We start from the raw sequence: 24,506 nt of genomic DNA, 5'->3' as shown, positions 1-24,506 counted from the left end.
TTTCTTTAACATAGGTTTCGTCATTTTAATTTTAAGTGATCCAACATCATTTAGTGTTTTTACTTGTGTGTGTGTGAGTAAAACATCAATTCTTACAGCTCCTTTTCTTTGAATTGTATTAACATTAATAATACAAGGCTTTTGATTTTGAATACAAGATGTTAATTTATTAAGATTGATTTGATTAACATATACCCCAACCATTTATTTATGAGAAAAAACCTATGTGATATTAATCATAACACCATTATCTGTATTAATCTGTAATTCTGTTTCCTCCAAAAGCAAACAATATGCATTAACCTCTTCACTCTCCCCTCTTTCAATGTATAGAGAAGTATCCACTCGATTAGACTTTATAGTTTCCTTTTGAGAACTCAGGTCAATTGCGTAGATTGTATAAAGTTTTTGAAACGCAACCATATCCAAAATAGGATCATTATTACCATTACTTTCACACACCTTTTGGTAGGACTTGTAGGCTTCCGCATAATCATTTTTTTCCCAATCAATTTCCAATCTATCTCGCGGATAAAATGTGCCATCAAGAGAAACCCGAAGTTGTTTCACCTTAGCATTATCACTCAGCGCATTATTCTTATTAGTACCGTCCTCTCCATCTGGTTTTTTAAAAATGAGCCAGAGGTATCGTGGCTTTCCTTGAAGAACACCTAAATTCCAAGTGTAGGTAGTGTGTTCCAGTTTAACGTGTTGACATCTTCTTTTAAGGTATGATACATTTAGCGGTTTCTTTGAGTTAAGTCTTCTATTTAACATCTCTTCCGTTTTAAGATTAGGAGTATATTCACTGATATACCAACACAAATCATTAATAACAAATTTATTATTTTCTCCAAAAGCATTTTCATCCCCAAAAAGCAATCTATTTACATTATCATTCCTTTGTAGTTGAAATCTAATTTTAAGCCCATACAAAACTTTATCATAATCACAAAATCCAAATATACCTTTCAGAGGTACTGCTACGGTAAAACTATTCTCAGCTTTTGCGTCATCATTATACATTGACTTCCTTTGACTATAACCAGGGTCTGCGTTTGTACCCGTTGACATATCAGGAATAAAACCCTCAACAGCTCCCTTACCCATTCTATCACTAAACGAATATAGTGTAAATTTCATCATTTCAGATGTAGCAGAGACATAATCAACCGCTTCAACCTCTTGTGTTCCAATATACAGGCGGACACTGTCAAACATTTTCCAGAAGAAATCATTTACGAGTGTAGCATTAGTATTATTCGCAGCCTTAGTGAATTTAAATTTACACAGCAAGAAACTATCAGCTATATTCAAGTAAGTTTGTTGATTATTTATTTCAAAACTTTTTGTTCCGTTTGAATTCCAGTCTGTTCCTGTTATAGCATTTACCTTAAAATAGTCTTCCTTTTTAGTGGAGTTTGAAATGATAATCGTATCATCCAAATCATAGATACTATCAATCGCTTCCATACTTGTATTTATATAGCATTAAAATTGTTGAAACCCTGACCCAAGTATTTTAATGATTTTTTGTCGTTCTTGTGAAGATAGTTGAGTTTTACCTTTTTTTATTTCTTTGATTGCTTGTAATTTATGAGACTCCTTTTGAGCATCTTTTATACTCTTTATAGCACCCGCAACGGAGCCCACGGCAGAAGCAGTTGAACCAATTAGGTCTTTATGTTTAAGGATGGTTGAACCAATACCCATTAGAGTATCAATTATCCCATCTCCTTTATTTCGAAATTGATGACCTACACCTCGTTGTCTCTTAGGTTTATAGTATCCTCTACCCACATACCTTGTATAGTCTGGTGAAAGGAACATGCCCTCCCCTGTAATTATTTTATATTTTCCCAACTCGTGTTTTCTCACAATAACCATTATTTATTTATTGAAAAACTTCACGTAGGTGAATTCTGATGGATATAATTTCATCATTAAAGGATATCATACGATTATCTTGGTCGGTTATCCTAAAATTTACTCTGTATATGGTTTTTCCTGACACAGGTAAATAGACAAGATTTTTTGGTTCCATATTAAATTTATAACCAATCGGGGTTGAGTATGCACTGAATGAAAATATTGTATTTGTTCTTATTCCATCGTTATAAGCACCATCAATCAAATCACAATGAATTAATACTGAATTTATACCGGAGGATATTTGGATAACATTATCACTGTAAAACGTCCCGTTATTTTCAATCTTTTTTGAAGAGAAACCCAATAGCTCTCTAAACGAATTTTCAATCGTGAAATCAACTTTATAATTATTTTTAAGTTTAATAGTTGATTTTGAAGTGTGTTTTTGAATATCTATTACAATATTTTTTGGTTCATCACCTTTTTCTTTCATAAGGCGAGAGACTTCTGAAGATATTTGAGAAATCTCGTAAGCTCCAGGTGAAACGGTTATAGTTTTATATCCACTTCCTGGATTATAACTAAACTTGTTGTTTTTCTCTGTGATATTAAACAAGGTATTATAAGTTTCCATTGACAATAAAGATGCCTCATATGAGGTAAGGGGGTCAAGTTGTAGTGGGTAAGGGAATGAAGCTGTGTAATCGCTCGTTGTGAAATTAAAACTAAGAATTGTGCTTCTCATCTTATTTAATATCTAATAAAATATCTTTGTATTGACATTTATTAATTATTTTCATGTTCATCAACTGATCTAAAATGGCTGAGGATTCATTAAAACAATTGTTGTTTCCAGCCTTCTTACTACCTAACAACAATAATAGCCTATTAACTAATTGTGATGGGTCATTTGGAAGAAAACTAACACCCGAACCAAGCTTACTTAAAGCATCAATAATATGTTTCTCCTTCTCATTCTTCTTACTTTTACCAGCAACAGAAACTCCATAATCAAGTGCATTTAGCAACTCAATATATACCCTATCTTCCTCTCTTTCCATATCAAGTGGTTCCTCAAAATATTTTGAACCGCTGAATCCGGGGTTTGTTAGAAGAAACATTAATCTTGGAGTTAATTTAACATTTGGTTGAGTAGAACTCAAGAACATCAATTCATCATTAAATATCAATACCTTTTCTTCCACAAGATGAAACACTGCTGGTTCTTCTGTTGGAATGAGACCTGCTCTGGTTTTTGAACCCGCCGAATATTCATTGTTTTGAAGAGCTTCCACAACATAATTAGGGGGTTGATTTACCTCCTCAAGTTTCCGAAATAATCCCTCGTCATCATATTCTAATTCACCAAGTTCTTGTTTTGTTATCTGACTAAAATCTTTGAGCATTTGAAGTTTTTTCGGAGTAAATTCTACCGTGGGAACTGTAGGTGAGTGTTGAGTTTTCAAAAGTGGTTTAAAGAATTTCTCTTGTTTTCTTTCAAAGGCTTCTTCACCAGTTAGTTTCTGTCTCCGTTTCTTCTTTATCTCTTCCTGTTGTTTAACAACTTTTGAAACTAATTGTTGATGTTCCTTAAACTTTCTTTCTCTTTCTTCGGTATTCATTTTCTGTATTTATTTATTGAAAAATATCATTTAGTATCTCATCTTGTTTCACAACAATATATTTATATTTTCCAATCGTGTGTTTCATATAATTTTCAAATTCTTTTTTACTACATAACGTAGAGCAATTATCTCTCCAAAAATTATTTACATCTATTGAATTTAACTTAAATAAAATAAAAGTATTGGCATTGTTTCTTATTGAGCGTCGAGGGAGTTGAAAATATGATTGACTAAGATATATACAATTACAAGAAGAATGTCTCCCTCTTGTATAGTAGCTATCCATTACTGTTTGGTTTCTCTCATTAACACAATCATCAAAGATGACGAGGTTCTTTTTTGATTTATCTAAATCTTGAGGTGAAGGTATATCATCCGTATTATCACTGAGAATACAAGTTATGGGTTTCGATTTTGATTTCTGTGTATCACAAAATAATTGTATTATATCTTCAATATTATAATCATTCAGTTTGTTTTGAAGTTTAAATAAACCGATAATGTCTTCCTTTTTAAGACCTGCATTAAAACCCTGTGAGAGTAGTTGATACTCGGGTTGAAAACTTGACTTTGTAAAAATTATTAAATTATCATAATCTAAAAAATTAGGACCAAGGAGCATCTTTAAAAGTAAACAGGTTTTCCCACATCCGCTTGAACCAACTATTAGACATCTCAATGAATTTGGAATGTTTTTATGGTTATTAAATTTTATCTTATTTTCCCAAACGGGTAAAAAATCATTCATTTATATATTTGGAAAACAAGTCATCCAACTTTTTTTGAGCTATTTTAGAAACTCTATATTTTATCCTGAGTTCGGGTTTAATTTCAAAATAATTCATTATTTTATTTATGTAGTATCTTGTATTAACATTTCCATTAAAATTATTTTGAATAATAAATATCATTAAACCCTTATACATTTCCTCAATACAAAGAGTCTCTTTCCTTGTAAGAAATGGTGTATTATCACCATAATGCTTAACATTCATCTCTCTTATTAATCTTGTAAAGTAATTCATTTTTGGTTCTAATTTAAAAGAGTTATATGTTTTTTTATATTTCTTATTATCATTAATTAGAATATAATCACAGAATAAACATTGTTTATATGAATCCTCATCATTAAGCCCCACTCTATCACAAGCCGGACAATTCTCTAATTTATCATATGGAGAGTCTGGAAATTCTAAATATCCTTCAGAACTTATCATATTTATGTGGTAAATTTTTACTTAAACTAAACGCAAGTTTATTCATTAATAAATACAATGTTTCAAAGCACAAAAGACAAATTTCAATCAATCTCTACTTCGGTGGAAGATATAGAAAAATATGTCAAAGATGTTAAATTGAACAAAGATAAATATGGAAATTTTTGGGTAAAACCAGTTATGGAAAATAACATGAGCCCCTCTATTTCATTTAAAGGAAGAGCTCTAACTATACCTGGAAAGACATCCATTAAAGTAAATCTAACAAAAGTTTCTCCTCTACTCCTGGCAATTTATTCAAAGCTTGAAAAAGTGATTGACCACGATACTTTGAAAAAGAATGATAAGACCATTAATAATTCTAGAGGAGACATTTGTATTTTCTTTAATAATCCAAAGGGTGTAGATCTAAGTAAAATGAATGATGTTAATATTTCTGGTGAAATGTCATTTCGTTCTATGATAGTTAGAGATTATTTAAAGATAACTTTTGATATAAAAATTGTAGAGATTGAATCTGTTAATGAAAGAAAGTATATAGATATTGATGGGAATATTTTTCTTGCTAATTAAATATGAGTCAATACAGCAGTGAAGATTTTACTATTTCATTGAACTCGGACGATAGTGATGATAGTATTTCATTGAACTTGGACGATGGTGATGATAGTATTTCATTGAACACAGATGATAGTTATGATACTAATAGTTTGTGCTCAAATGATAGTTATGAGAGTAGCTTTATTGATGACTCTGAGTATGATTCTGAGTATTCATGTGATAGTTATGACTTAGATGATTCTGAGTGAAAAAGTGTTTTAGTTTAAGCACAGCGATATATATAAAACGGAGCTGTAAAGCTCAAAAGTGTTTTATTTTAAGCACAGTGATATATATAAAACACCACGTTTTCTCACGCTATAAATATGGTTTATTGTGATACTTGCGAGAAGGAAGTAAAATATTATAAACAACATATTCTCACTGCAAAACATACATACAACATTTTAAACAAACTTTCCCCTCTTCCACCTGAAACAAAACACTGTTCTACATGTAATAAAAATATCCTCAAGAAAGGCTTCAAAATACATCTTAAAACAAATCTACATTTATCAAATTTTATCACAACTAAAAACTCTGATGGAGCATTCAAAGGACATATTAAAATAAGAGTCTTTAACTTCAAACCTCCTGAACCAGAGTCTATAGTTGATGCTGTAGAAATAGTTAAACCTGCTGTTCAAACGTTGATTGAAAAAACACTAAAGGAAATGAAACCACTTAAATTTTATATGGGAGTAAAATTAGAAATGACAAAGGATGAAGGAGTTATAGATGCACCATACATGAGAACTGAGCCACACTTTATATCTTCATATCAAGATTTTAAAACATCAGGAGTCTATGATGAACTTATTAAACAAGAGCAAGATGTGGATAATTCAATCGTAGGAAGTGGATTCAATATAGGAAAAATTATTTACATAGACATTCATATTCTTAAATCAGATCCTCTAAAAGCTTCTTCTTACATTGATTTACCCAGTGTTATCAAAAATAGAAAAGCAGTTATCAATATCAAAAATAAAGACAATAAATGTTTTCTCTGGTCTATTTTAGCACACTTACATCCTCCACATTTTCATGATGAAAGAGTATCTCATTATAAAAAATATGAGAATACATTAAATACGAAAGATCTAAAGTTTCCGATGACTTTAAATGATATTCCTAAATTTGAAAAGATGAATAATTTATCAGTTAATGTTTATGGTCTAACAGAAACAAACAACATTCAGGTTTTAAAGCTTTCTGACAATTGTAAACAAACTCATATTAATCTTCTATATTTTAATTCAGACGAAAATTCACATTATACATACATCAAAGATATTGCTAAATTAATAAAACCACAAGTCTGTAAGAGAACAAATAAAATATATATTTGTTTGCGTTGTCTTAACTTCTTCAATTCACAAGAAAGATTAGATAAACATTCAAATTATTGTGGTGAACATAAATCAACGGTAATCAATATGCCTAAAGAAGGCTCAAAGATCACATTCAAAGATGAAAATAAAAAGATCAAACATCCATTTGTTATATATGCTGATTTTGAAAGTATTTTAGAAAAAATTGATACTGCTTCTCAAGATCCAAAAGAATCATACACAAATAAATATCAAAAACATACTCCTTGTGGTTTTTCTTATTATATCAAATCATCCGTTGGTGATAAATATAACAAGTTAGAGATGTATAGAGGCTCAAATACCCCAGAGGAGTTTGTGAAACGACTAGAAAAAGACTGTGTTCGATTAACCAAGATAATGAGAGAAACCAATAAACCAATGTCCTTAACAAGTAAAGAAAAAAGGGAATTTATAAAAAACAATGTCTGTCATATTTGTGAGGAGAAAATTGGTAAAGGTCTAAAGGTTAGAGACCATTGTCATCTCACTGGTAAATATAGAGGTCCGGCTCATCAAAGTTGTAATATTAATTATCAACTCCCCTCTTTCATTCCTGTCTTTCTTCATAACAACGCTCATTATGATACACATCTATTTATCAAGGAACTCTCAAAGACTTCTGGAAGTATCTCAGCAATTCCAAACACGGATCAGAAATACATTTCATTCACAAAAACAATTCACACATCTCCTATTACTCATATCAGATTTCTTGATACATTTAAATTAATGGCAAGTCCATTGGTTAACTTGGTTCAAAATCTAAAAGAGTTTCCATGTCTTTCAGAGTATTTTTTAGATAAAGATTTTCTAACACAAAAGGGAATTTACCCCTATGACTATATGGACTCATTTGAGAGATTCAATGAAACACAACTTCCTTCAAAAGAAAATTTCTATAACAAATTAAATAATAGTCATATATCTGATAAAGATTATGTACACGCACAAAATGTTTGGGAAAAATATAACATCAAGAATCTTGGCGAGTATCACGATTTGTATCTCAAAACTGATGTGCTTTTATTGGCCGATGTATTTGAAGCCTTTAGATCTGTTTGTCGCACTGGATATGGATTGGATCCTGCTCACTACTACACAGCACCTGGATTGGCCTGGAGTGCGATGTTGAAAATGACAAAACAAGATTTGGATTTGATAATCGATGTTGATATGCTTTTGATGATTGAAAAGGCAAAAAGAGGTGGAATTTCACAAGTCTGCTCGAGTAGATACGCAAAAGCAAATAACAAATATCTTCCAAATTATGATCCAACGAAAGAGAGTTCTTACTTGATGTACTATGACGCGAACAACCTGTATGGCTGGGCAATGTCTCAGGCTCTTCCTTATGGAAAACTTAGATGGGTAAAGGAAAAAGACTACAAAAACGTTTTACAAGATGTATGTATCTCTACACAAAAAGAATTGGATGAAGAAAAAGTTGGTTATTATTTTGAAATTGATTTAAAATATCCAGAGGAACTCCATAACCTACACAAAGATCTCCCATTTGCTTGTGAGAAAGCAAGTCCAAAGAAAGAATGGTTGAGTGATTATCAACGATCGTTTGATATAGGTGAATCAACAGAAAAATTACTTACTACATTATATAACAAGAAAAATTATGTTCTACACCAAAGAAATTTGCGACAATATTTATCAAAAGGTCTAAGAGTAGAGAAGATCCATAGGGTTCTAAAGTTCAATCAAAGTCATTGGTTAAAGGGGTACATTGATTTTAATACACAAAGAAGAACAGAGTCAAAAACAGATTTTGAGAAAGACTTTTATAAATTGATGAATAATGCGGTCTTTGGTAAGACTATGGAGAATGTGAGGAAAAGACAAAATATCAGACTATCAACATCTTGGGAACAAGCATCAAAATTAATTAATAGACCGAGTTTTACTCGAGCTGAGGTCTTTACTGAGAACTTTTGTGCGATCCATTTGATTAAAGAGAGTATTGAAATGAACAAACCTATTTATATTGGAACAACAATTCTTGATTTATCAAAGTCATTAATGTATGATTACTTTTATAATAACTTGAGGAAGAAATATCAAAATGATGTTAATCTACTTTATATGGATACAGATAGTTTTATTTTGAAAATTAATACCAACGATGTTTATTCAGACATGAAAAGAGACATTAATATCTATGACACGAGTAATTACAGTCCAGAGAGTGAGTTGTTCTCTTCTAAAAATAAAAAGGTGATTGGAAAGTTCAAGGATGAATTAGGAGGAAATGTTATGAGTGAATTTGTGGGATTGAGGTCAAAGGCTTATGCTTATAAATACATTGTGAATAACGTTGAAAAGACTGATAAGAAGTTAAAAGGTGTAAAGAAAAATGTTATTAAAGAAACAATAAACTTTAAGGATTATTATAACTGTTTAACAACAAAGAAAGAAGAGTTTAGAAAGATTAATGGAATAAGAAGTTATAAACATCAATTATATTCAGAAGAGATAAATAAGAAAGCATTGGGGGCTTTTGATGATAAGAGGTTTATTTTAGAAAATGGAATTGATAGTCTCCCTTATGGTTATATAAGTATATAAGTGATAAGATATATATATAAGTGATAAGATATATATAAGTGATAAGATATACATAAGTGATAAGATATATATAAGTGATAAGATATATATAAGTGATAAGTTAAAAAGGGGGGGGGGGGGGGTTGGGGATTTTAACGGGCTACCGCCGCCTTTTTTACTATTATATAAATGATAGAACCAAGTATCAACCAGACTAAAGAGTGGAGGTGTAATCAACCTTGGTATATAAATGGAAAACATAATGAATGTGAAAAATATCAAATAGGTATAATTGAAAAGGCAACTGGTAAAAAAGTTCACAAAACAAATAAGAGAATTAATTTAAATACCGGTGAATTGGGTAAAAAAGATGGAAATATTTTTGAGTGGACGGAAAACTTTGATGGTTGTCAGGAAAATATATACTTTAATTTAAAAATGGTATGTGGCACTGGAGGCGCTCAAGCAAGAACATTGAGGGAGGTTTACCATTTTATCTTAGCTCAGTTAAAATATCTTAATAAAGAACCAAACTCAAACATATTTTTTGTTAATATATTAGATGGTGAAGAGAGTTGTAGGAGAATTAAATTATTTCCCACGCATAAACAAATATTTGTAGGGTCGTTGTTTGAGTGGGTTATATTCACCAGATGATATTAAGAGTAAAAGGTTAAAAGGTCCATGAGGTCAGAAGGATCACAGGTGTTTAAGTGGTCTAATGAATAAGGATAACATGTCAAAAGGTTAGAAGGTTCGTAAAGAACAGGGTGAGAGAAATATAGGTGTTTAGGGGCAATGAGGGAGGGAAAGAATTAATATGGAAGTGAATGGGTCAATGTTTGAGTGGGTCAAAGATTAATCTGCCAGATGATATGTAGAAGAAGGATGATAGGTCTATAAGAGAAAACAAATATTTGTAGTGTTTGAGTGGTCTAATGAACAACATTAAGGATAGGTACTACAGACAAAAGGTTCATAAAGATGAGGGTGGGAGAAATAGAGGTGTTTATGATTTTTGAAAAAGACAAGGGGGTAAATGACATTAGATAGGGATTTCCCATGTTAAACGGAGGTGTCCCAGAAGCAACATTATTACACTACTGGTGTGCCAAGGAAGAACTTCGCACGACAGAGGATGCCCAGACGGCGACTGGCTTTGGAGGCCAGCTTGGAGATGTGGTTTTCCCAAGAAAGATCATGGCAGACAGTGAGACCCAAAAGCTTGAGCGACAGAACATCTTGGAGAGGATTGCTGAGAAAGTAGATGGGAGGGTTGTCCAGTCGATCTTTTCGGAGAGACATAGTAAGAGTGTGAGATTTGTCAGAATTGAAAGACATGTTCCACTTGTTTGACCAGTCTGTGATTTTGTCCTGGTCTTCAGAGAGCGAGGGGGCTGCAGACTGCTGATCTGAGGGATGAGGAATGGAGCGGCAGAGAGTGGAGTCATCAGCAAAGAGATAGAGAGGATTTTCCAGAGAGTCGGAGAGATCATTGATACAACAACAAAACAACATGCATTTTAAGGCCATTTTCCCTGCTAGAGCGGGGGTTAGCCTTGCGGTCCCCCATGACGATCTTCTCCATTTGCCCTATTTTCTGCATCTCCCCTTGTTAACCCCCTTGCCCGCATTTCTTCTTCGACCATCTTTAGCCAAGTCTTTCTCGGTCTTCCCTGTCCTCTACTTCCTTCTACATTCCTTTCCATCACTCTTCTCAACCAGTCACTTTCATCCTTCCTCAACACATGACCAAACCATCTCAAACTGTTTCTCTTCACAGCATCCATCACAGGCTCTATTCCCATCATCTTTCACAATTCATCATTTGTCTTTCTCTCTCTCAACGATACTCCACACATCCACCGAACCATTCACATTTCCACCCTTACCAGCCATCGTTGCTGCTCTACGTTCATTACCCATGTCTCGATTCCATAAATTATAACACTTCTCACACATGCAGCATTCACCTTTCCCTTTCGCTTCAACGACACTCCCCTCCTCGTCAGCACGCCACTCAGTTCCCCAAACTTCTTCCATGCACATCTCACTCGAACAACCGTTGCCGAGTCTGATCCACCTTCTCCATTCAGCATGTCTCCGAGGTAACAACATGTTTTCACACCTTCCAGCTTCACGCCGTCTCCAAGATCCATCTCAGCATTTCCTCCATCTTCAGCTCCCTCTGTGCACACCTTACTCTTGAATGTAGCTGCCACACTGGTTAATGACCCTCTCAAACCACTCCATTTTTGATGAACCCACTCAGCGCACATTCTACATATATCACAGGTGGCGTGACAAAATGTAAGGACAGGTACATTTGACGATTGGCTTCACAATCGGGTATATAAGGGTTGTTGCGTTCTGTATTAGTGGAAAACAACTGCTGCACGTCTGCAAAAGTTATTGCGGCTTCCTCTGGAGATGGTCCGTCAACTTGACAATGCTGTTTGTCTTGGAGTGGTGGCTTTACGAAATTCTGGCATGAAACAGCGTGCTCTTGCTCGGCAGTATGGCATCACTCAAGGTCAGGTGTCAAAGATCCTGAAACGAAATGCTCAGAGGGGTGTCCCTACTCCAATACCGAGGCCAGGACGTCCACGCAGAACCACAAGGAGAGATGATCGCCAGCTGCACCGGTTAGTCTGCAATGGCCGTACCAAGTCAGCTAATCGGCTTAGGGCTAAGTGGCAGCAACTGACAAATGTGCCTGTATCCAGAAGGCTAGTCAACCAACGACTGGTTCAAGCAGGCTATTGTGCCAGGCGTCCCCTGAGAAAGCCACGCCTGACAACACAACACAGCCAGCGCCGATTGCAGTGGGCCAGAGAGCACCGTCAATGGCAGCCAGGACACTGGAATCACGTGACCTTCAGTGACGAGTCTAGATTTCTGGTCTATCGTCAAGATGGCCGCGTCCGAGTGCGCAGACAAGTGCATGAAGCCCACAACGAAGATTGTATAGTGCCAAGAGTCAAAGCTGGAGGTGGTGGGGTGACCGTTTGGGCTGCTTTTCATGCAGGGGGCAAAACTGACCTGGTTGTTCTGAATGGAAACCTGAACCAGTTCAAGTACAGGGCCATTCTGGAAGAAACATTGCTTCCATTTGCTCGTGCAGCCTTTCGAGGAAACTTTGTCTTCCAAGATGACAATGCACGGCCTCATCGTGCTCGCATGATCCAACACTTTCTTGCTGACCGTGGTGTAGAGCATATGGAGTGGCCTGCCATGTCCCCGGATATGAATCCGATAGAGCACTTGTGGGCAGAATTAACGCGTCAAATCGACAACTTGGACTAGCAGCCTAACTCTGTGCGTGAATTGCAGCAGACTATTGTCACTGCATGGCAAGCGATTCCTGTCCAAACCTTGGCAAATCTCGTGAACAGCATGCCTCGACGTGTACGTGCTCTCCTGAATGCTCCTGTGGGTTACACGAAGGACTGAACTGTAATTTTACTGTCCGTAATCCCAGTCATAATTTAGCTTTTGTTTTTGTTGAAAGAAAATTTGGCTAATATGCAAAATAAAGAGATACTTCTGGAAAACGTGCAGAAGTTTAACAGTACCGTCCGTGAATTGAGTTCAATATCAGTTTACATCACTTTCAAGGATCAATTTATTTGCTTCGAAATGTCAAATGTGGTTTTTGTTTCTTTTAAAGGTCACATTAACAAAATCTAGAATTATTTCAACATAATTCCAATGAACTTTTGGTTCTAAGTCATCTTGAAAAGTAAGTTCACCCCCACAAAAAAAATATGCCATATTAAATGCCAAGTCTGTACATTGCCATCACTACTCTGATCAACCATTCCTCCACTCCTAACTTCCTCAATGCCCATGTCACTACTTCACGTGGAACCCTATCGAATGCTTTCTCCAGATCAAAAAACTCAAGAAACAACTTCTTCCTCTTCTCCATGTACTTCTGCAACTGCCTCAATAAAAAGCGCGTCTGTCGTTCCTCTTCCTGGCATAAATCCAAACTGCATTTCGGCAATCTTCACTTTCTTCCTTATCCTCCTCTCCAACACCCTTTCCAATACCTTCATTCCATGCTCCAATAATTTATCGCTCGATACGAGCCACAGTCCAGAGTGTCACCTTTCCCCTTGTATGGAGGGAAGAGGGTACTCAGTTCCCAATCCACTGGAATGCGGCCTTCTTTCACCACCAGATTGCAGATCTCTGTCATTCTCTTCACACCCCAATTTCCCGCTGCCTTCAACATATCTCCCACAACTCCCGTCAGCCCTCCTGCTTTTCTACTCTTCATTGCTTTTATTGCTTCCTCAACTTCCTTCTCGGTTATCTTCTCTGCCGGTCCTAAAACTGGGTTACTCTCTTTGTTGCCGACCCATTCATTCTCTGCATTCAACAGTATTTCCATATATCTCTTCCATCTTCCTTTAATTCCATCTGGGTCCACAACGATTTATCCCACTTCATCCTTCAAGCAACTCACCCCCATCACATCACAGCTCTCTTTCGCTATCTGCTTTACAATCCTGAATACCGCTCTCTGACCCTCTTCCAAATCCAAGCGTTCTCCGAACATTTTCCTACAGGCCTGCGCCTTTGCTACCTCTTTCTTTGCAGCCTTCTTGGCTGCATTATAACTTTCATGCTCTGCCTTTTCTGCCCCCATACCCTTCGCCTTCTGCCACTTCTTGAACTTCTTCCTCTTCTCGTCAATCTTCTTTCCAACTTCATCATCCGACCACCATGTTTCCGAGTGCCTCAGTGGTCCTTTTGTCCCTCCACATACCTCACCAACGGCTCCCAACAGACTACCTTTCATTGACATTGTTACGGATTCGTCACTTCCTTTGTTGTGGTTCTCATCCGCTGTAAACATTTTTGGTTGCATGTACTATTATTGTTATCGTTTAAGTGAAATAGAGATAACTGTTTTCAAAAGGTAAAAAAAAGTTAGTGTTTTAAAAGAAACCGGATACCAGAATCGGGAACCGGACGAAGAGGAAGAAGAGGAAACCAGAAACCGGATCGGGAACTGGACGAAGAGGAAGAAGAGGGAAAAGGAGGCGGAGCGAAGGAAGTCGAGAAGGAGCCGAGCTGCTTTGAGGTCTTGAGCAAACGCTGGCGAACGGGGGTCACGAGTGAACTTTGGGTTTCCTGGGAAAGGGATTCCTGCGACGAGTTGTTATCGCTGTGACAGATAAACCTGCGTGACAGGTTTTGCGGTTGATTCCGAAGAGAATCGTTGGAGTGCCGTTGCGTCTCGAGTACGGGCCAGTTGGCCATTTTTGCCTCGCGCCCGATTTCGCATTGCTCTCGCCTCTTCACCTCGCTTCAACCATTTCACCGCATCCAGACGTTAACCTGGTGTGTGTGTGTGTAACGTGGATTTTGAGTGGGAATTTGCGGTTCACCGATTGGGAGCTGTTGAACGTCAATACCCGAAGGTGTGATTTCCCAGTCGCCTCTTGAGGATACCTTTGCCCATCTTTGACAGTGTGACTGTCAACCGAACGGGATTCTGGTCTCGATAAGACATCGTTCTTACGATCACTGGAGCGTGGATCGACTTTGGCTTGATGCTGGGATAGAGACATTGGGAATGTTGTTTTCGCTCACTTGGAGCACAGTGACTTATATTGTACAAAACTGATGGTACCATCACAGGAATGATATATTGGTTGTACAATTGATTACTATTGTTTTTGTGCTGTTATTCTTGTGTGACCTTCATACAATACTTGTTTGTTGGTCACAATTGGTGTGGTTTCACCATTGATCTTTGACACACAGAATAACACATCTTTCTGCCGTGAATCCTCTCGGGGCTCGGAGGTACACCGTGGCCGGGGTTTGGGGAGGAGCACGTAACAACATCCAACCACTTTCAAGCTCAACCACATCATCCTCCACCATACTCAGCCTCTCTTTTAATGCCTTCCTCACTGTCACCTCTTTCAACCCCCACACCTTCATTCTCGGTTGGTACTTCACCTGCCGAGCTCTCCTCGCACCTTTCACCCTTATGTCACAGACAACCAAGTGGTGCTGTGAAACAGCCTCCTCCCCCGGGATCACCTTTGTGTCCCGGAGGTGCCCCCTATCTCGCCTTCGCACCAGCAGGTAGTCAACGGTTGTCTACCCACCTGACGTGTCTGTCACAAGCTTATTATCCTCTTTCTGGAACTGAGTATGACAAATCAACAAATCAGCTCCAACAGCAAACTCCAAAATCCTTCCACCTTCTCCATTTCTCACACAAAAAAAACAACCAACTTTGCCCATCTTTCAACAATGGATGGAGGTCCTCAATGCCAAACAGGAAATCAGAGCTGTCTCCCTTGACATATCACGTGCCTTCGATACGGTCTGGCACCCAGCTCTGCTCACCAAACTCTCCTCCTATGGTATCCATGGAAATCTCCATGCATGGCTTGCGGACTTCCTCTCTGGTCGTAGTCAACGTGTGGCCCTGAATGGATTTCTCTCATCTCCCCTTCCCGTTCAGGCTGGATTTCCCCAAGGCAGTGTGCTGGGCCCTGTGCTTTTTCTGGTCTTTATCAATGATCTCTCCGACTCTCTGGAAAATCCTCTGTATCTCTTTGCTGATGACTCCACTCTCTGCCGCTCCATTCCTCTTCCCTCAGATCGGCAGTCTGCAGCCTCCTCACTCTCTGAAGACCTGAAACAAAATCACAGACTGGTCAAACATGTGGAACATGTCTTTCAATCCTGACAAATCTCACACTCTTACTATGTCTCTCCGAAAAGATCGACTGGACAACCCTCCCATCTACTTTCTCAACAATCCTCTCCAAGAAGTTCTGTCGCTCAAGCTTTTGGGTCTCACCATCTGCCATGATCTTTCTTGGGAAAACCACATTTCCAAGCTGCCCTCCAAAGCCAGTCGCCGACTGGGCATCCTCCGTCGTGCGTAGTCCTTCCTAGGCACACCTGAGCTCCTCACCACATACAAGGCTTTCATCCACAGCTCAATGGAATACTGTTCTCCCCGATGGGCTGGTGCTCCTGCTTCACACCTGGCTCGGCTTCACGCTGTTGAATCCAAAGCTTTCAGAATCATTGGAATCTCCCGCGATGAAGCTATCTCTGAGGGCCTTTCACTCACTCACCGCAGGCAGGTAGGTGGTCTTTCTGTCTTCTACCGACTCCTCTCCGGCCTTGCTCCCCCAGCTCTCTCTGTGCTCTGTCCCCCAAATATTCCTACAGGTCGCACAAGATCTGCCAGCCACCCTCTGATGGTTAAACTGCCGAAATCTCGGCTCTCTGCTCACCTTCACTCTTTCATTCCTCTTTTCTCCCGCCTCTGGAACAAACTCCCACACTCACTTCAATCACACTCCTCCCTCCAGGTCTTCAAAACAGCTGTTCACCACCATCTCTTATCTTCCCCCATCCAAAACCTTGATCTTTTCTACCCCCACTAATTCACCCCAGATCCACCTTGTTTAAAATTCCAACTTCTTTCCTGGAAGTCTTGGCAGTGTCCATATGTTTTATACCTCTCCCACCCCCCCCCCCCTTCCCATGCCTCCCCCCCAAAGCCCTCTCCCTCCCACAGTTCTCTCGATGTCTCCATGTCTCTCGGTCCCTGCTCTCAAATGTTGTGTTTGTGTCCTTCCCCCTCTCTCCCCATCTTGTCTACCGCTCCCGATGTTATTTGTTTTGTGTGTCTGTTTGTCTTTCTGTGTGATTAATGTTCGCTCTTTCACGAGCCTCGATCTTGTATACAAACCCCCCCCCCCCCCCCCCCATGAACTCCCTCAAAACCTTCCATACTCCTTCCCACTTGTCCATTTAGGTCTCCTCCGACCACAACAACTTCCTCATCTTTCACGTTTTCCATCAGCTTCTCTGTTGCACCCCAGAACTTGTTCTCTTCATCGCTCCGACCAACCTGCGGAGCATATATTGAGATGGCGTTCACCAAGAGCTTTCCAATCATCATTTTCACCATCATGAACCTTTCACTCACTCAAGTCACACTCACCACACTGTCTACAAACTCCTCAGAAAACAGGAGACCAACACCATTCACACCTTCTGGGCACCCGAGCCACACAAACTTGTATTTCTGACCCTGCCTACCCTTCACCATTCTCACACCACTTCCCTTCCATCTCATCTCCTGCACACAACATATGTCCACTCTTCTTCTGACCAATACTTCCACCACTTCTCCTGATCTCCCTGTCATTGTCCCTACATTCCATGTCCCAAACCTCAGAAACCGATCTCCACGTCGGGCATCAGACTTTTCGTCATCATAAATGGAGTGATTTCCACCCTTGCTTTGATCGGGTTCCCCACCTTGAGTTTTGACGAGAGGGAGTGGGGTCCCCCACGGGGTACTTCGGGCTGTACCCTGCCCATATGTAGCTGTAATTGTCATGGTTGATTATTGAGATCATTGATGATATGGAGACCAGAAAAAGCACAGGGCCCAGAACACTACCTTGGGGAACTCCAGCCAGAACAGGAAGGGGAGTTGAGAGAAATCCATTCAGGGCTACACGATGACTACGACCAGAGAGGAAGTCCGCAAGCCATGTGTGGAGATTTCCATTGATACCATAGGAGGAGAGTTTGGTGAGCAGATCTGGGTGCCAGACCGTATCGAAGGCACGTGGTATGTCAAGGGAGACAGCTCTGATTTCCTGTTTGGCATTGAGGACCTCCATCCATTGTTGAGACAGCAGAAGCAACATGTCCAGAGTAGAACGACCTGGTCTGAATCCAAATTGATGATCGGAGATCAAGCCATTGGCGAAGAGGAAGGATTTGATATCCGAAGCAATGATGGATTCCATGACCTTGCTGATAATTGGGAGCAGGCCGATTCGTCTGTAGTTGCAAGGATCTGTTTTTGCACATTTTTTGTGCAAAGCGGTAATGTTTGCTCCATTGAGGCTGCCCTTGCAAACTACGGCGGTACAGTAGACAGAGCTGCCTTTTTGTTTTCACGTACCCATTTGTTGATTGACTTACAGTTGATTGATTTGACATTTTTTTTGTGATATTGACACTCTTCCCCCCCTCCTCCCCAAGGTTCCTCGCTCCACCCTCCTTTTCTTCCCTCTCTCCTCCCTGCTCCTCGCTCCGCCACCACTGCTCACCACCCTCCCTTTTTGCCCCCCTCCCTCCTCTCTCCACCTTTCCCCCTCCACCCTCCCTTCTCTCCTCCCCCCATCCTCATTCATATTCCCGTCAGGAAGCGACTCATTGTTACCTGGCAACGCCGGGTACTTTTGCTGGCTTAGAATAAACCAGTGTCTCAAAGCAATCTGTTCACATTTAAGACAGCTTCGAGATTTAGAGTACTTCAAAATAATTTAATACTTGCATTATTTGCGAACTGGTATCTCCACCCAGGTCATACTATCCTCCAAAGCTAAATTATCTATCTATAATTCCAGTAATCTCTGTGTGTATGTATGTATGTATGTATGTATGTATATATGTATGTATGTCTGTGATCGCTGTTTCTCGACAACCACGGGTCCGATATACTTTAAACTTGCCAGGTATATTGCTGGGGACCCGAGGATGTGCCTTTTCAAGGTTTCATATTAATCGGACAAGTAGTTACCGAGCTATGTCCAAAAAACGATTCAACCAATCAGAGAGCAGCGAGCTATCACGTGTGCCGAACGTGCCGAACAGACTCTGCCTCGGACGGCACATTTGAGAGCGTATTCATTTATTTCACGTTGGCAAACTATGTTGGCGTTAAACTATGTTTTAAAACTAATTAAAACTAATTTGCGATTCTTTCGCTTTGCTGCGCGTTTGTGCACGCTATGGCGATTTATTTACCAAACTCCGCAAGCCGTTCGCTTTGGATCAAACCATTTCATGTAAATAGAGGGGGGGGGATTGTCACCGTACTCGCAAGCCGTTCGCTTTGGACCAAACCATTTCATGTAAATAGAGGGGGGGTTTGTCACCGTACTCGCAAGCCGTTCGCTTTGGACCAAACCATTTCATGTAAATAGAGGGGGGGGGGGATATAATTTTAGATATATATATATAGTACGGGCATGCCCTAGTATCAAACAATCCCGGCTACGCCGCTGTTAGACTTTCGGTCGTGTTTAATGTAAACCTGTATGTGCAATCAGCATTGGGGGACACTTGAAATATGTAAACTTTTTCTTTGACTCCCAGTTTATGCCCCAGGATTTAGTGTCACGGGGCAAAATGGAAAGGAGCTCAAGATTTTATATTGGGTCATTCCTGGTGGAATTTTTTTCCATCTTTTTACTTTGCTTTGGGTGTGCAGCATGGGGATTTGCGATGGCGAGCAATGCTTTGCTCTTGTAGTTTCAGTACCTCTTTACCCATGGACGGGCTTAAACATTATTATTGTTGTTGTTGTACTAAAGCCCTGGATAGCTCTCTTGGGACAGGCCCGCTGCACGGAGACAGCCGATAAATCTCCCAGGAGATCTTCAAGAGATCCACCACATCCAATATGATGTACCTCCACCCTCACTTATCCTTCTTCAAACAGTGAAATGCATTTCATAATTCTTTGTCTTGGAAAGATTTGGATGAACAATGTGAAAGTTGAAAAAAATTTTTATTTGAAAACAAACTCCAACACAGGATGTGGGGGATAAACAAAAATAAAATAAACAAAATCACTCACTGCAGGCAGGTTGGTGGTCTTTCTGTCTTCTGTGGGCTCCTCTCCAGCCAAGCTCCCCCAGCTCTGTCTGTGCTCTGTCCCCCAAATATTCCGACAGGTCGCACAATATCTGCCTGCAACCCTCTTATGGTTAAACTGCCAAAATCAAGACTCTCTGCTCACCTTCACTCTTTAATTCTTCTTTTCTCCCGCCTCTGGAACAAACTCCCTCACTCTCTTCAATCCCACTCCTCCCTCCAGGTCTTTAAAACAGCTGTTCACCACCATCTTCCCCTATCCAAAACCTCATCTTTTCTACCTCTGTTAATTCACCCCAGATCCACTTTTTTGAAATACCAACTTCTTTCCTGGAAGTCCAAGCAGTGTCCATGTGTTTTATACCTCCCACTGCCCCCCCCTTCCCACACCTCCCCACCCTCCTCCCCCCTTCCCATACCTCCCCACCCCAAGCCCTCTTCCTCCCACAGATCTCCCGATGTCCCTGTTCTCCAGTGTTGTACTTGTGTGCTTCCCTCTCTCCCCATCCTGTCTCTCGCTCCCTTTGCTGTATGTTTTTTGTGTCTGCTTGTTTTTTTGTGATTAATGTTAGCCCTTCCACGAGCCTCGATGTTGTGTTCAAAAAAAAAAAAACCCCCACTGGTCAACAAAACGTACAAAATGTGGAAATCGTTTTTTCCCAACAACAATTTGGTCTTTCTTAAGAAAAGAATATTGTTACAGACGCGGCTTTTGATGTTATATTGACCGAGCGGTGGTGTATTTAACCGCGTCCGAACAGTTACTCCCCGATTTGAAACCCGATTCCACCCGACGTTGACCAGATCGCCCCACAGATATTCAATCGGGAAACCTCTAAAACGACCGAAAGAGAATGAAAAAGAAGAAGAAGAAGAATACGGAGGAAGAACAGATTTTATTATACACACACAAGCAATGGATGGAAGAAGCAGTAACACAGCGAATCGTTAACTTACACTATTCATTTTTACTTAGCCCCAAGACAAACGAGTAGGACAGGACGTTCACACTTACACAGGGGATATTGCAGGCAGGTAAGGCTTGAGATGGATTGCTTGAGAGGGAGGCAAGGTCGGGAGGCCGCAGTTCGCAATTCCTCGCGGTTTTGGCGGGAAACCCTCCGTCGTGTATCCACTGCGGTAGACGTCACGCGCTGGTTCGGCACACCTGCTCCTCTTCCTGGGGGGTGGGGCCGTCTCCCTCCTTTCAGCGCGTCTCCAAAGCTGGTTTTCTTGCCGAGTACCTCTCCTCTTTGGCTTGGAGCGTTTCGCATCTCACCGCCTCTTGGTGCAGTCTCTTTGCTCATCTCCCAAGGCCTCTCCAAGTCATCTCTTAAAGCAGTCCCTTACAGTCGCTTTTATCACCTCGAGCGAAATCAAGCCGCCGACTCCGAGGGCACGCCTACCGGGTCACTCACCGCAGTGTTGATTGGCTGTTAGGGCCGGTTCACTCCTTCCCTCTTATGACGAGGTGGAGACACGCCTTTCTTCCCCAACCCTACCTCGTGGCCAATGGTGGTTTGAAGAAAACCGGCCAAAATGCGGAAGGCAATTGGAAGGGAGGTTTTGGGGAAATTGGAAGGGCCTACGCTTATTTTGTTTGATACAATGCAAAGTCAATCTAGTGGGAAACACATATTTAGCCTACATGGAATAAGGAAATACACTATTTAAAAGATATATCGTGACCTGCGTGTAAGTTTCATGGAATTAACTAGGACGCCGACTGCGACCATTATTTACCTTAACAGGGTGTTACCGTACTTTTGTAACGTTCACATTGTAACGTTTCCACATTCGTTACACGGCACCCTCCTTTCTTCAGGCCCGTACCCGGGCCTATTAAACTTTAACTTAGTGTGACACGTAGGTGTAATTCCCTCTACAATTAACCTGACCCTGAGTGTGACAATCTTAAAACACAAATAAGTATGTCCCCCTATTGCATTGCATCCTGTCTAACAGACTCAAGCCCACAGCTAACCGAATTACGGAATTATTCTCAAACTATACATTTACGGTGGGGAGCATTATTTACAATGACGTGATTTCTTATTTACAACGCAACCCAGGACCTGTGTTTTTTCTTTTTTTTTTTTCTTTTTAGGGAACAAGAGAAAGAAATTCCTGTTGGGAGGGAGGAGACAGCACGCATTGCATCGATGCACCAGTACCAATACCACCAAAGCACCAAACACCACAAAGCACCACAAAGCACCCAAAAGCACCATCCGGTGTGCAGTCACCATGGTTCATAATAAACACAACAAAACAACTGGTGGTGGTCTTCTCTTTCTCTGCTGGGCCGATGTTCTTCCCGACGTCTTCTGGCTTCATGCGGCCTAGTTGGAAATAATAAAAAGCACAACTTATGTCCATTTTTATTTAGGGCCTCAGGGGCCAACTAAGGGTGGTCCACCTGTTTGGCATAGGTGCCACCTTACCGAGGTCCGCAAGCAAGATTCCCTGGCCACTATGGCCGGTCTCCAACAGAGGTGCCCTGCCCCAGAACCTGGGGTCCATCAAGTGGTACTTGGCCGCAGAACAGCGGTCCATACAGTGGTACATCAACGCAATGCATGCTGGTTCTGGGAATCTCGGGCGCACAATGGCCACCTCACGCACGCTCCCATCGGCACCCAATGGCGCACAGGTCATGTGGGAGACAAAAGAAAGACAATTGAGCGAGGGGTAAGGTCACAAGGGTACACGTCAATAAGGCAATGCAAGGTGAAATGCGTACGGAGGGCGAAGTGAGAAAGCTCGTCCCTACCGTACGTCACCCCCCTGTCACCTACCCTACCCTTACCCCATATGTACAAAAATCTACCCATTTACAAATTCGTCACTACTGTCACGTCTTCCCCATATTTCCCCTATACCAAATTCGTCTCCACAATCCCTTTACTTCAAAATTTGCCATCACCAATTCATCATCAATCCTCATAAGGAGGGAGAGATGGAATTACGCACAATGTCACACCCACGTCATGATGCGTCTCACAATCCAAACATTTGCATCATAAAAAATAATCAAAACATGGCATGGTGTGGAGTACCTGTCACCTCAGGTGAGTGGATGCAGATGGTGCGAGGAGATCCTTTATCCTAACTATTTTCTAAATGACTTTAACACACTTTACACTACCCGGGGTCTTTCCCTGCCAATCCATTGGCCAACTTACACTATGGGTTCTAAAAACCAATTCCCATTGACCAACTGTGGTGCTTCTCAATTTGGGGTCTCACTCCCCCGATTCATCTCCCGGTGCGCTCGCACAATTTCTGGGCTGCGACGTCTAGCTCTCCCAACAGGTCTACCCACCTGCACACCTCCACCACTGTAGTTGCCACCCGAGCTTATCTAGCTCCTCTCCCTAACCTAACTAACTGGGGACAGCCCCTCTCCTGGCTCTGTCACCCCATGGTGCCCTCTGGCACTGGGCTACCCGGGTCCGTCCTCCGGATCCTCGGGCCCCATCCACAACAACTACTACTGGCTCCCAGAGCCCACCTGCGGCCTCACCTGGCCGACATCCTCACAGTGGTGGAGTGCCCAAACCAACTACACACACTAACAGGCTACACGCCCAGCCATTTCCACAACACCAATGCACCCATCCACATACCATTCTGCATCCGCACCACAGATGCCAATATCCAACCACAACTTACCTGTACCCTCTACCTAACACTTACACTACCCGCCCCGGGTATCCGTGATGGGGGTCCACTCTTCCCCCATTCACACCTTCGCACCATCCACTCCACTCCACAATTTCCACCATTCTCACTCCACGACCATCCATTCCAATACTCCAGATATTCCACACTACCATTTATTCAACACAGCCACATACACCTGTTGTTGCACACCTGTGCCCTCACACCTGGTGCCACCTGCACCCTCCTTTCTTCCTGGACCATTTGGTCAACACAACACGCAATCACCACTACTCCCTCATACACTGCTCCACACACCTGTTCAGTTGCACACCTGTGCAATCACACCTGTTCCATTCTCACCTGTTCAATCCTCACACACACGGCATCATCTCAGCTAACTACTCCCCTCTGAAACTTGCGCTTCCCAGTCGTCCCTTTAAACTATTGCGCTCCCTCGTCATTATAATCCACACTAATCTACCTGCGTCCCCACTACAGGTATCAGTCACTAACTAATCTTAACGTTACCTACTGTCATCTTCGCTAGATCCCTATCAATATAACCTAACCCACCCGGGCTAGTTTCCACTGCCATACACCCCATAGACTATTGCGCATTTGCCCCACCTGTGAGGGATGGTGGATTTGCCATCCCACCACATCGGGGGTCTCTCTATCAATTTTGTTCATCCAGATTCCAACCAATTCAAAAAATTTTCATTTACTGCCAATTCTACCCACTATTATAAATTTCGTATCAGATCACTACCATCATCATCCGTCTACTTATTACATCCTCTCGGTGCGCCAATTCACATCTACAGCCCGGCTTCGTACAGCCGAGCAATGAACGCGGATTCTTTTGTGCCCGCGGCTGGATGCGTCCCGCACTCGGGGCAGGGGCGGGGGCTTACCCGGGC

General features: G+C 40.9%; 1 long non-coding RNA gene across 1 annotated transcript in view; it reads left to right on the top strand.

The window, feature by feature from the left end:
* LOC144893728 (uncharacterized) overlaps window positions 1-22,129 on the top strand; it is a 142,838-nt gene extending 120,709 nt beyond the window's left edge. The window contains exon 4 of the long non-coding RNA XR_013624636.1: window positions 22,028-22,129. This is a non-coding gene — a long non-coding RNA (uncharacterized LOC144893728). The remainder of the gene's footprint in view (window positions 1-22,027) is intronic.
* Window positions 22,130-24,506: the final 2,377 nt, after the last annotated feature.

This window comes from Myxine glutinosa, chromosome 1, assembly GCF_964187855.1.
Source record: "Myxine glutinosa chromosome 1, kmMyxGlut1.1, whole genome shotgun sequence".
Lineage (NCBI taxonomy): Eukaryota > Metazoa > Chordata > Myxini > Myxiniformes > Myxinidae > Myxine > Myxine glutinosa.
Note: the sequence above shows the minus strand (reverse complement) of the source record. Positions and strands in the feature narration are given on the sequence as shown.